Source organism: Pelmatolapia mariae, linkage group LG8, assembly GCF_036321145.2.
Source record: "Pelmatolapia mariae isolate MD_Pm_ZW linkage group LG8, Pm_UMD_F_2, whole genome shotgun sequence".
Lineage (NCBI taxonomy): Eukaryota > Metazoa > Chordata > Actinopteri > Cichliformes > Cichlidae > Pelmatolapia > Pelmatolapia mariae.
In genome coordinates, this window is record NC_086234.1 from 31,182,501 (window position 1) to 31,196,199 (window position 13,699).

Here is a 13,699-nt window from a genome sequence, read left to right on the forward strand (position 1 = left end):
TTTTATTTTATTAGTATTTTCCTTAAATGTGTCAAATATATATTTTCTCATCTAAATGTCCACTGAGCTGTGAGCCAGGGGGCGGTAATGCGCCTTAACATTGGTTGCCAACCAAGAAGAAGAAGTAGCTGTGAGCCAGGAGGGAGGGGGTGAGTGAGTGAGTGAGTGATTCGTTCGTGCTATGATTCAGCACAGGAGGGAGGGGGTTAGTGAGTCCTGAGTGATTCGCTTACACAGATCCGTGTTTTGGGCCATCTTTATTTTTACAACCCTGCTTCCCCGTGATTTAACACCGCAGGTGTGATCTGCATACGCCGTGCAGGTGCGTCCGCACGGCACCACCTACCACGCCCCACCACAGTAACATGAAAGTAATGAATGTCTTTATCCTGGGTGTAATGAAGTAACGTACTGCATTACTTTTAAGACAAGTGTTCTGTGTAATATGTGCATTCACTTTTTTAACAACGCCGATCACAACAAAGCGGGGAACACCTCCAACATGCACAAATATTTGATCACACAGCATGTAGTTAATGTGCATGGATGTAATGTCTTTGATATGCTGCTGAGAGATGATGGTGACTCTCAAACTCCAGCCAATGAGAATCGATAAGGAATCGGATCGATAAGTGATATTGATAATGGAATCGTAATCACTAAACTCTTATCAGTTCCCATCCCTGTTCATTGTTGCTCTGCTTCTTTATCGCACTCTAAAAGGAGCTCCAGACTGCAGAATTCCTCGGACCCTTCTTTCCAACACATTCCCGTCTTTTAAGCCATCATCTGTGTCCAACTGCGTGTCACGTTCAGTAACGCTGTCATTCAAGTCATTCAAGTTCATTTATCTCACTAACACTGATAACTTTGTGAACCCAGAACAACAACTGCAACTTTCTCCTGGAAAGCCAGGACACTGTGCAAAAACATGGTTAATATAAGAAATAACCACATTCTTAGTAAGCTGTGGACTTACCAACTGTTCTAAGGAACATCCACCCACAACCAGCCAGTAACATTACTCTACACTGCATTACAGTAAAGCAGCTTGAGGTGACAGTTATAAATCACAGAGAATAATTTAATTCTCAACAAAAAGCACAAAATAAAAAACATAAGCCGTACAAAAGCTGTTAGTGACTGTTGAAAGTTCAAATATTAGGTTGAACTCCCTGCTGCTGTTGTAACTATGCTTTTATAAGCTTGCAGGAAAGAAATCCTCCAGCATATTTTCTTCTCAGTGGCTGGATGCTACAGTAGATTATGCTCATGATGCATACAGTATAGTGTAAAAGCCAGTGAAGATGTGCAGCTTATTTACACTGACTTGCTTATTTTCTGTGCTCTTGCCCTCTTCTTTTAGTAAATAAACGAAACAGTGAGTACAGATGGACACCTGCTAAAAAAAAAAAGAGAGAAGACCACCGTGGACACAGAAGGACACTAACAGAGATCAACTAAAAGAAAAAAATGGCCTTCTGTCAAGAATTAAAGGGATGGACAAAGGGCCTGCTTTGTAAGGCCGGGACCTGGACCACTGAGTCTGTAGCCTGGGAGCAGAGAGGAGCCGACCAGCTCCAACTCCTGAAAAACAAGCCTTGCTGAGTGTTAGAGACCAAATAGGAAGGTCACGATAAAACATTTTTATTTTTGTAAACTTTTTTAAGTTTATGGTTTCTGAAAAGATCAAACATCACTCTGTGTATATACATATTATATACCATATGTGTGTATTATATAAGTATGTTTAAAAAAAGAAACTGTGTGTGCAGTTCAAAGAGAAGATGAGGAGACGCCAGCTCCCCGTGCTTTCTGAAGGTCAGCCACCACGCCCCACATGCTGTGTGCGTGTGTGTGTGTGTGTGTGTGTGTGTGTGTGTGTGTGTGTGTGTGTGTGTGTGTCTGTGTGTCTGTGTGTGTGTGTGTGTGTGTGTGTGTGTATGTGTGTTAAGGTGTGTGGGGCAGCTGGTCCAGCAGGCCTGTCACTACATAATGAGATTAAAGCTTTTTGAGCCTGTCTTCCACTAATAACGTCTGTATGAGTCAGAAAATCTGCCTTTTAAATCCAAAAATACACACAGATAAGAAAAAAGGGTTCGGGTTTACTCTACAAGCTCGACTCAAGTTCCAGCGAGGTGGGGACATTAATAACAGGCTGCCTGATGTCACCACAGTCTGGTGGTTTTACTGTGCCGTGTAGTAAAAACTGCTCTTGTGCATTGTGTTGGCATAGGCAGGGTAGGGCTGGGGGACAGAGAGTGTGGGTAAAAATGAAAAGTGGAAATGATGATCTGCTTCAACACAGCCTTCAGCTTCCACCACTTAAAAGGAATAAGAGAGAAGTTAAAGTGAAAAGTCACACAATGACAGCAAGTCTGTGTAAACTCACCTGTTTCTATGGATTCCTACTGACATCCTTCTATATTTACACATTGTGCTAATAACATGCTGTCAGCCATGGTGCAGAGTCAGCTGTTGTCATCTACTATTGTTGTAGTCATTGTACTGGCAGTAAGAAGAAAGTATTTATATATAAATATACCCATTTGTGATCTCCACCTCCTGGACATACGTTTGATTTTTCAGCTTTGGCGCAGGACGTGGTGTAAGTGTAATGATGTGTCGTTCTTTCATGTCCTTTTGTTTCTCTTTTGTTCAGCTACTGAATGTAACTTAAACTTTTTAGGCAGATGGTGTTTTTTATGTGCTTCAAAAGAACAAACAGTATTCTGTATATTTATTACACGTGTAAATGATATAGTAACATGTTTCTGATAATATGCTGGACCTCCTCCTCACGATCACGTCATGTCCCAAAGGAAATAATGAAAGTGAACAGACATGTCCTGCTGTAGCATGAAGTACTACAGAGAGTTTTAGTTGTTTGGTTTGTTTGTCTTTGTGTAGCTGAATCGTAGTGTCATCGTGGTGCTGAGGGTAATGCTGTGGTGAGGAACAGGACAACAAAGCAAACACGAGACCAGTCTGAGGTGGGGAAACATTTAGGAGTGTGTCCTTTTGGAAATGGAGACGCTCTGCTGCAGGACGCTAACATGCACTTGTTTGATTTGTGGGTCGTACGTAGCATGTGATGGTGTTTTACCACATTTATGGATACGACGACATTGAAACCTTTACATCTTTATTTTAATTCAGAGGAGGATTCAAGTCTCACTGCACTATTACTTTAATGCATAGCACTTGGTAATGTAGGTAACATGGTCTATAAGACTGAGTGATCCCACAGACAGTACTCATTTACATCAGTTTATAAAGTGATGGAGGTGTTACATGGAAACAACTGAAAGGCCACAATAATCTAACTCGGTGTGACAGAACGAAGGCAACCCAAGCTCATGCTGAGTGTGAACGATTGGCTCTTTGTCCTGATTTATTTCAAACCTGTCAGTAAAGAGTTAAATGTATCCTTTTTGGACCAATTCTGTCTTTGTAAGCTGATCACTCGCTGGCCTTGGAGTGCCTTTAGTGCTGTGACTCAGTTCTTATGACCGTTGTGATATCATGTCTCCATCATGTTGATGAGATCCAGATTTTACTTCCTTTCCTGTTTTTCTGGTGTTTCAGTGAGGCAGATGTTTGTGTGACACTGTTACCGCTGCATTTCTTTCTCCTTCACGCGTCACAGTGAAAGACTGGTTGTCCGTACTGTTCTCTACATGAATGTCTAAAAACTCTTTCAAAGACTAAATGAGCATCTGTGAATGTGTCTACAGACAGATTTTTTTAACGATGCCTCTACCACACCCTCAGCGTGCCACTGCTGAGTTGTTCATCTGGGAAAAAGCTTCTGCAGTGGGATCAGGCAGCTGGACATGAACTGGGACTTAACAAAAAAATATTCTAACGATGTCAATCTTAGCAGAGATCAGGTATCCTCCGATCGCTGCTGTGTTATTCTAATTGTAATTTATTTTTCTTCTTTTTTTTCCTTGTTGTTCTTTCTCTTGGCTTGTTTACATGTACTGTATATGATGTTCATCTGTTGCTGGTTGGAGAGATTATCTAAAGGTCTGAAGTAGCTTTTAACTCTAGCTGTGGTATTCCCCTGTGGCATGGCCTTTTACCTTGGTCCTTCCCTTCCCCAATCAGAAAATGCGATGTTTGCATTAAGTACACGTACTCAGCAACGAGATATAAAAATCCTCGGGCTTCCTACCAAAACTTCTCCCATTTGTTTCTATTGTGTATACCTCAGATACGAGCCCTAAAGCAGCTATTACTCTCTTAAAGCTCCTGGCAACCAGACCTCATTTACCTCCTCTCGCCCCTCTTCCACACTTGAGCCCAACATCCACCCATAAGCCAAAACCACACCTACCTCCCCCGTTAACCCACTGACCTCCACCCTAAAGTCACAGAATACTTGCTGCAAAGACACGTTCTGACAGGTTTGCTTAAACTGAAGGACACTACATAAGCCCTAATCCTGCATACAGTTGGTCTGTGGGTGTTTCACAACATTTTTATCTCCTTACAAGGAGTTATAAAATCTTATAGACAGATAGAACTTTATCAATCCCCCGGGTAGGTTCCTCCGGGAAATTCAGTCATCATCATTATTATGATTATTATTATTATTAGTGAGAGTTGTCTTTTAAATACCTCAGTGAGGTTAAGTTATATTGTGATTCATCTCTGTCCTTAATTACTTTAACGCCCACATTATCCAAATAATAATAAAAGATGTCTCTTATTTGTTTCACACAAGATCAGGCTCAGTGAGCACAAATGCAAGAACTATGCACAAAACAAAAGCTGGAAGATATTTTAGAGTACGTACATGTATATAACTTATCCCATGCAAGTGAAAAATCAAATGAAAACGTGAAATCCTTACTGGAGTCCTTTGAGCAGCCCACTAACTTAGCCTGGAGTGTTGTTGTAAATGTATAGAAATTATACTGTGATCTTGCAATATTTACTCTTTACATAACCTTTACAGTATTTCCAACAAGTGTTCTTTCTTCAGTAGGCTACCAAACTGTTTCCACAGGGATTCAGAAAACACATGAACAACAATTAAAAGTGGCAAAACTTTTCTTCTTTGTCATTAGCAGCAGAACCAACTGTTAATTGGAATAACGATGTTATTGCTATAGAATATCGATATTATTGGCATTTAGATTTGTTACACATATGCCTCACTTTAACTATGCACTTCTTTCTAAATCTGTATATGAAATAATTTGGGACAATGGAAGCTAGATTTAGGGCACAAATGAAGTGCACCTGCTAAAATGGTAATGGTAGATTCTCAGCCTCGAGTCTCTGCTGTCACTGTCTTCTTTACACCATTTCTTCCATTTTATAAAAAAACAACATCAAATAAAACATAATAAAGAATTTCTAACTGCTCTCGAGTGGATAAGCTCGTGATTTTTCCCCAGTGTTCTCCTCTGCTCTGCCAAACACACAAACCCCTCATAATTGTTACATGTGTGCATGAAACAATACTCAAACTAATCATTTCAAAAATGTTGCTGATTTCACCTGTCAGTAAAAAAAGGAGTGTTTTACAGTACAGCAGAAAACTGAAAACGACTTGGCCTTGACTAATTAGTTTTCAGTCACAGGATAAATGCAGATGCTAGTTTCATTTCTAGTATGTCTGAAGTTTTATTCAAAATAATATAAATTTCAAACTTATGCACACACATCAGAAATGCAAACAAAAGACTGTACTGAATGAATTTGTATCCAGTGATATGATCTGCTTCTCTTCAGCAGTTTTGATTTAAATGATCTGGTTGCCTTTGAACGTTTTTCACTCCTGAATGCCAACAGCCTCCCGGTCCTATGCAGATCCCAAAGCACAAAGGTTTGAATGGTGACTATGGAGTAAAATTTAAAGAAAAAAAGACCTAACTTACATGTTTGCATATTTTTAGTCTGCTTTTATTTATGTGTTTGAGGCTCCAGTGTTTTCTTCTACTCTTTATGTATCAGCTATTCTTTATGTCAAGAGCAAAAACTTGTATTAATGTGTATTACAAACAAAGAGACTTTTAATGTGAGACTGAACCTGTGCAAATGACACTGTAGACGTACACGTGTGTCTGTGTACGTCTACAGTGTGTGTGTGTGTGTGTGTGTGTGTGTGTGTGTGTGTGTGTGTGTTGGATGGTATTTCTTTTAACTGGTTGATTTATGTGTGCTTTTAATGTGCTTCAAAGAAACAATACTATTTATTACAATATTCGTACATTATTATCACAGTTATTATTACAGTTATTACTAACATGATTATTAATAAACATTTCTTTCCCCTGAAACTCTTCCAGTGATTGACTTGGTTTGGGTCAGCAGCTTAGGGGTAAGGGATGTTACAGCAAGCCTGCAGTTGGTGACTGAATATTATGAGCTGTCAAACAGTTCAGCTACCTAACATACATAGGTCAAATTAAATGGTAAAATAAATATGAATATGTACTCACAAGCCACTTGGGCATACCTGTTCAACTGATCATACAAAATATCTAATCAGCCGATCACATGGAAGCAACTCAGTGCATTTAGGCATGCTGACAGGTAAGAACCTGCTTACCTTGTAATTAAACTTAAGAATATGGAGGAAACGTGATTTAAGTGATGCAACAGTTTCTAGAGGTCAGAGGAGAATGGTGAGACGGCTTCGAGCTGCTAGGAAGGCAACAGATACTCAAATAACACTCATTACAACCAAAGTATGCAAAAGAGCATCTCCACAGGCACAACGTGTCACACCATGAAGCAGATGGGATACAGCAGCAGAAGAGCACGCCAATCAGAAGAATGGGAAACTGAGGCAACAGTTTCTTTTTGGGTGACCAAAACTGTACAATAGAGGAAACAGGGGTAGGTTACAAATTTGGCATAAAGAACACAAAACCACCAAGTGAGCATTGTTTGACCGCCATCCTTTTCACTTCACTTGGATTTCCCTGTCAGGACTCTTGCTGCAGCATTTTGGATTAACTGAAGGCTTTTCAGGGAGTTTTTAGGACTTCCTGATAATAATGAATTACAGTCGTCCAGCCTGGAAGTAATAAATGCATGAACTAGTTTTTCAGCATCACTCTGAGACAGGATATTTCTAACTTTAGAGATGTTGCACAAATGGAAGAAAGCAGTCTTACATATTTGTTTAATATGTGCATTGAAGGACATGTCCTGGTCAAAAATGACTCCAAGGTTCCTCACAGTGTTACTGGAGGCCAAGGTAATGCCATCCAGAGTAAGAATCTGGTTAGATACCATATTTCTAAGATTTTCAGGGCCGAGTACAATAACCTCAGTTTGATCTGAATTAAGAAGCAGAAAGTTAGCGACCATCCAGGTCTTTATGTCTTTAAGACATTCCTGCAGTTTTCTATACCACTGCAGTACAGTAGTATCGGAAAGACCAAGAAGCTGAGAATACCAGTGAGCTGTGTGAGAAACATGCAACCTGAGACAATAAGGAGACAGTAACTTATATTCAGTGTTGGGAAGGTTACTTTTAAAATGCATTCCATTACAGATTACAGAATACATGCCCCAAAATGTATTCTGTAACGTATTCCGTTAGGTTATTCAATGAGAGTAACGTATTCTGAATAAAATGGATTATCATGCTTTTTACAACTACGTGAATGTACTATTGCTGTGTGATTTATTACTGTTGCTGAAGGTCTGCGGCTCCGAACCATAGTAAAGGGACCTCTGGCTAATACGTCGGGTTCGTGTCGGGCTCGTAGCTGAAAACTAGCTTTACTTTGTTGTCTGGGTCAACTTTGCTTGCGAGAGACAGAGAGAGGCGTTGAAAGGCTGCTCCAACAGAACTTATTGTTTCGGAGGAAAACACGAACACAGTGTACAGTCGAGTCTTAATAGCTTACTTACAACTGGGCTCGTCAGGCACTCTTCTTGGCTGCAGTGGTTATTATTATATTTACATGCTTCCAGCTCCCGTTTCTCCTCGGTGACAGCTCGGACTTTTCCTTTCTCTCCCTCCCTCGCTCACAGACACATAACGTGTATGGTAGTCTATTCTCGCTGCAGCACGGACTACACTGCCCATCAGGCTACATTCTTTAGGGCCATGCCTGTAGCATTCTGCCTATTAGCTTAGCACAACAACAACAACAACAAAGCGCTCTCTCACCCAGGAAACACACAGAGAGAGCGTCACCCTGTAACCATGGCAACCGTAACGCTGCCGCCTGGAACAACAGAACGTAGCTGTCAAACAAACCCAAACAATCCTGACCCGCGACAATATGAAACAGGAAAGTACCGCCGTGTAATCCATTTATTTCAACAAAGTAACTGTATTCTGAATACCACCTTTTTAAACGGTAACTGTAACGGAATACAGTTACTCATATTTTGTATTCTAAATACGTAACGGCGGTACATGTATTCCGTTACTCCCCAACACTGCTTATATTTATATAGTTATACTAGTACTATATTAGTATCTTATGATTGAGAAACATGGAGTTATGAAAGGAAAAGGTGAGGAAAAGTATTCCTTTGTAACTGAGTTTAAAAGAGATGCTGTTGAAAGAGTCATGATGTCCATGTGAGATTGAGCGGATGAAACATTCTGTTAAAGTACAATAGCAAACAAACTGAATAAAAGATGAGGGAAAGTATATATTTATATAAGACTGAATACTCATATGTGATTAATGTAATAAATCATATTAACGTACAACACAGGAAAGAAGAAAATGCAATGATATTATTCTTTTTATTAATATTACGTTTTAAATTTGTTTTAAATCATGTTGACGTCACAGAGAGAGAGAGCAAGGATGTGGACATTGGCTGATTGGATGTCAGCAATGATGATGATTGGATATCCCAATGAATGAGGCCAGATATGACCGCAGTCCAGAAAGAGACGGGAGAGAAAGAACGACAAGGTAAAACGTTTTGTGCAAAAGAGATAAGTTGATCTTCAGAAGATTGGATCTAAGAAGCTAACGTTTAAAATATTTCAGCAGAGACGCCAGAGGCAGGGCTCTAGACTAACCTTTTGCCACGCTTGCACTGGTGCACCAGCACCAGTTAGGCGCACCAGCACAAAAGTTAGGTGCACCCAAATTTTTCAACCACATCGCTTAAAACCGCAGTTTTACATGTGCACTTTTTTGGGGGGGGAAATTGCTGTCCATACAGACAATATTGATTTGTAAATGATTAACTAACAATCTGTCAACACAAAGTTCTTTATTTGGAGCACATTTCTACAAAAAGATAAGTTACTGAAAAAGTGCTTGTGCTTAAAGTGCTTTGGCTCTCTTTGGCAATATTGTAGACAATGTCAAACTTAATCATCACATCAGCTCCTCTGACGACCTGTTTGCTGCTGCCTGCTGCTGCAGTGCAGTGTTAGAGGGGACACTTGGGCATTTATCGCAGCATATAATGTGTGTTCTGGATACACTGCTGCTTTTTCAGCGCTCAGAGGCTGATGGCTCCGTGTCAGAGCTGGCTATGAATTTCAGACAGATCAGGCCTTAACAAAAAAGTTATCAATCGTTCTTTTCATCTTTTCTCTTTACCCACAGCTACATCCACTCTGTCGGGCCTAGGCTGCTCTCTAGGGCTGGGTATCATCACTTATTTCTATAATCCATTTGATTTCAATTCACGAGGTCCCGATTCGATTGGATTTTGCCTCAGGCAGTCAGAAATATTATAATTCTGATCATTTATCAGTACTGATACATGTGAGACTTCATCAGAGGTGTGAGCGTCACAGCAGACGCCTTTGTGTCAAAGTAACTGAGGATGAAACAGAAAAACATGAAGCAGATTTTCCTGGTCTGGCTTTTTATAGCAGATAACCTTAAAAATATTCTGCAGTAGAACAAAAACTGAAGAAAACCATGAATCAACATGTGAACATTACCTGATGCTGCTGAAGTGAAGCAAAGCAAAGTTACAGAGGTCTGATTACAGACACAGCTAAAGTTTTGCAATTTGGCATCATTTTAAAAAGTTTTAATTTCTTCGCTATAAAACAGCAGAAATGAGGCTTTCTTTTCAGAGGTCATTTTTCTGGGGGGGAAACAGCGACCAACAGCACTGTATATGACTTGTGCATAATAAGCAAATGAATAATGCAGAAAACAGAGATTTGAGACGGGAAACTGATCTTAAAGTACACAGAGAGAGAGAGCTGTGCAGCTGTGGAAGCAAAACAGCCAAAGTCAGAGGGAGTTTATGACGATGTTTATCAAATGTGAAGCGTAGTTTGATCTTCTTTTGCTGCTGGTTCAGTGAATTTTGGTTGGAGAGAGACAAAACCTGCAGCTCAGACTCTAGCGCAAAAAAGATGTAAACACAAAGCGCGGACCCGCCGACGCATCAGAGTCAGTGAGCTGTCGGCTTTCAGCCCCGACGGCGTGTCCGTGTACACTGTAAAATCTAATTAGTTAGTTTCTAGAACTCAAAAAAACTATGCAAACTCGTTGCCTCAAAAAAAATTGAGCAAAGTTCTACTTAAGATAATTAAGCTAGGGCAACTTACTCATTTTGAGTACACTGTACAGCCTCATTAGTTCCCAGAACTCGAAAAAAATATGTAAACTCGTTTCGTTAAGACGACTGTTAGGAAAACTTATTCATTGCAAGTCTGCAGTATTAAGAATAACTTGATATTTCTGACTGTACAATACTAATTGTTTACCTACTGACAAACATTTCAAGTTCAACTAAATGAAAAAACAATTTGTGGTAACCTGAATATGATTAAAAATAATTAACAACACTTTTTGTAATGATGTTAAAATCAGCCCAACTTTTATTTTCAAACACAACAAAGTATAACAGCCAACATACTGGACACTGTTCTGCTGAACAACAAACAATTATGTTGCCATCACTGTTATAATCTTACAATGAAACAAAGTCTCAGATGTAATTATTCTGAAAATAAGTTTAGGCCTACCACAAGTTTGTTTTGTACTCACTTATATAATCAAAATAAAATATTTGTTGTTCTGTCACAAGTGCAGTCTCTAATTTAAACAACACATTTGTTTTGCATTCCAACACAGGAGCTGGAATGTTGTATTATTTTAAGGATGGCTTGTTTCCAGTCCAGGCATTACTGCCTGAATGACTGTCATGGATCGAGGTGATCCAAATGTAGGTGCAGAAGAAAGTCTTTAACTTCCCTTAAGTACAGTGGCAGTGGATGTGGGTTGGAGATGCAATGAGCTTGAACCTGCAAGCGACCATCTTCACTGACCACACCATCTGTGACGGAGGACTCATCTCTCCTGTTGTCCTGCAAGCAAACAATCATATTTTTGGAACATGAACTTAATTGCTTCCTTAAAACATTTTTTCCTGCATTTGGTATAAAACAGACTCAAATTTAGACAATCTCAGGCTCCCTCCCCACCGGAGAGGTGACATTCAATGTCCAAATTGTCAGTCTGGATAGCCGTGACCACCACGCAACACACAATAATGTCATGAAAGCATCATTTTAAAAAGGGCTATGCAAACATGGCCAATAACTTTCATTCTAATGATGTGCAAAATGATTTGGGCACAAAACAAATTTTGCTGTTAGAAAACTTGCAGACTTCACTATATACAGTGTAGACCCTCTAAACTAAGTTTGGGATGTGATCTTTCAAGAAATGCAGACCAAACTGTTGTTGTTTGTTTACTTACACAGCATGTCTTTAATTAACTGGAGTCACAGCAACAGCATAGTGCAGTCATATCTCAAGTCTAATAACAGAAGACAGGAAAAGATCAGTAAAGAAACAACTTCCCCAAATCAAAGCACAAATAAAACAATAAGTAAAACAGGCTGATCTAAAGTATGATTAAAGTTCAGCCTGATTAATATAAATGTCACTGACAGTTGCTAATATATTGGAAAACCAAAATACCACTGAGTTGATGTCTTTCTGTCCAACAACAGGAGTGCTGGTCCCGAGCCTCAAAGACAGTAAGAAGCAAGCAGAGGGAGAAAAAACAGAACATTGATTAGAAGCTGATTTGATCCTTAATGGCTGTGCAATCATTGTAACTTACAACACAGAAGGTCAATGTAGACCTCATACAACCAAATTAGACTAACACATATAGTATTAAAAACACCATCTACTACTGTGTCTGAATGTGTGGTATTGGCACTGTCAGTTTAGGCCTAAAGAGATGTGTTTAAAAAAAGACCACCTAATTTAAATATAATCATTACATGCTTGTTAAAAGTTAACTTCCAATATATAAAGTTTCTAATAAGCAAAATGACCAGATCTAACATATTTATATGTATTATATGTAACATAATGTTTCTTATGATTCAACTGTGGAATTTAACTTAATTCTTTAGAAGGACAACCTATATTACTTTATTCTCAAGTATGAAGCCCTCCTAGACTTTAACCATTTAACAGGCTACTAATCTGGATTAGATAGCTTTCACAACAAAACTTTTTTAAACACATTTTTTAACAAAACAAATACTATTGTTATTATTATTATTATTTAAAATGTAATTAAACAGAAAAGTGGTTAAATATAAAAGCAGTTTGCTGATGTTGTTAAAGAAAGGCTAGATTTGACATTAATAGATGCCACAGATGTTCAAAAGCTGCCACAAAGCATTAAAAAAAATAGACGTCTCCAAAAACGTCTGAGCATTTTGCAAATATGTGATGTCTTGATAAATCGAGCAGATATTTGAACTTTACACAGCTACATTCTCACCTGAAAATATCTTAAAAGTTTATTTTGTGACCCAGAAAAAGAAATATTTAAAAGTTTGAGTTTTGGACGAATTGCATTCTGGGATATTTAGCTGTACGTCCCTCGAGTCCACACAAGTCACCATCGATACATGCTCGATAAAACGGGAGGAGCAAAAACACATCCTGGAATTTTTCGCGTTCTCGGCTTTATGTGTACTTTAAATTGGAACAGTACTCGGTCTCCGACGTATCACAAGTCCACGAGACCACAAGTACACACAAGTACGCATACACAGGCTCTGACAACTGTGATCCTCCTTTTCCCCAGATTACCCTTTCTGGGTCACAAAATAACCTTTTAAGATATTTTCAGGCAAGAATGTAGCTGTGTAATGCTCAAATTTCTACTTAATTTATCAAAATATCACATATTTGCAAAAGTGCTTTGACGTTTTCAGAGAGCTCTGTTATCCACCAGTGCGATAGCTGACCGGGAGGTCAAGGCTCGATAGAGCCAGCGAGCACAGCTAACTCCTGGCATATTGTTTTCAACCCCCCTGCGGTCTTTTGCTGCTCAGGTTAAACATGATATATATAGTTAGTTAGTTAGTTAGTTAGTTAGTTATGGCTATGGATTGAAAATACCCCCCACACCCCACCCCACCCCTAATGGCTACACCTCCTGAAAAATTTTGTCTGGGCTCTTATCTCACTTTTTTATTTCAAACAATCAACAGAAAATTTCACCGACATAGTTTTATGTAAGGTTTTTAAGGCTGTGGTGTTAATTTTTAAGTAACATGAGCCCAGCGGCAGCAGCAACGCTAGGCTAACACTAACTAGCTAGCAAGATTATAAACCTGGTGCTAAACTAAGAGAAGCCACAAAATCAGTTTGAATAAGAGTAAACATTTACTCACCAAGTCAGTGTATCAGGTAAAGATCCACAGCAATGACAACAATAGTCTCTTGAGCTGAAGCTCCTCCAG

At 39.1% G+C, this 13,699-nt stretch overlaps 1 long non-coding RNA gene across 1 annotated transcript; it reads right to left on the bottom strand.

Annotated features, from left to right (window-relative positions):
- Positions 1-11,694: 11,694 nt before the first annotated feature.
- On the bottom strand, positions 11,695-13,688 carry LOC134633025 (uncharacterized). Its single transcript, XR_010094653.1, has 3 exons — positions 13,631-13,688; positions 11,907-11,955; positions 11,695-11,742 (listed from the first exon to the last, which is right to left on the bottom strand). It is a non-coding gene; the product is annotated as an uncharacterized LOC134633025 (long non-coding RNA).
- Positions 13,689-13,699: the final 11 nt, after the last annotated feature.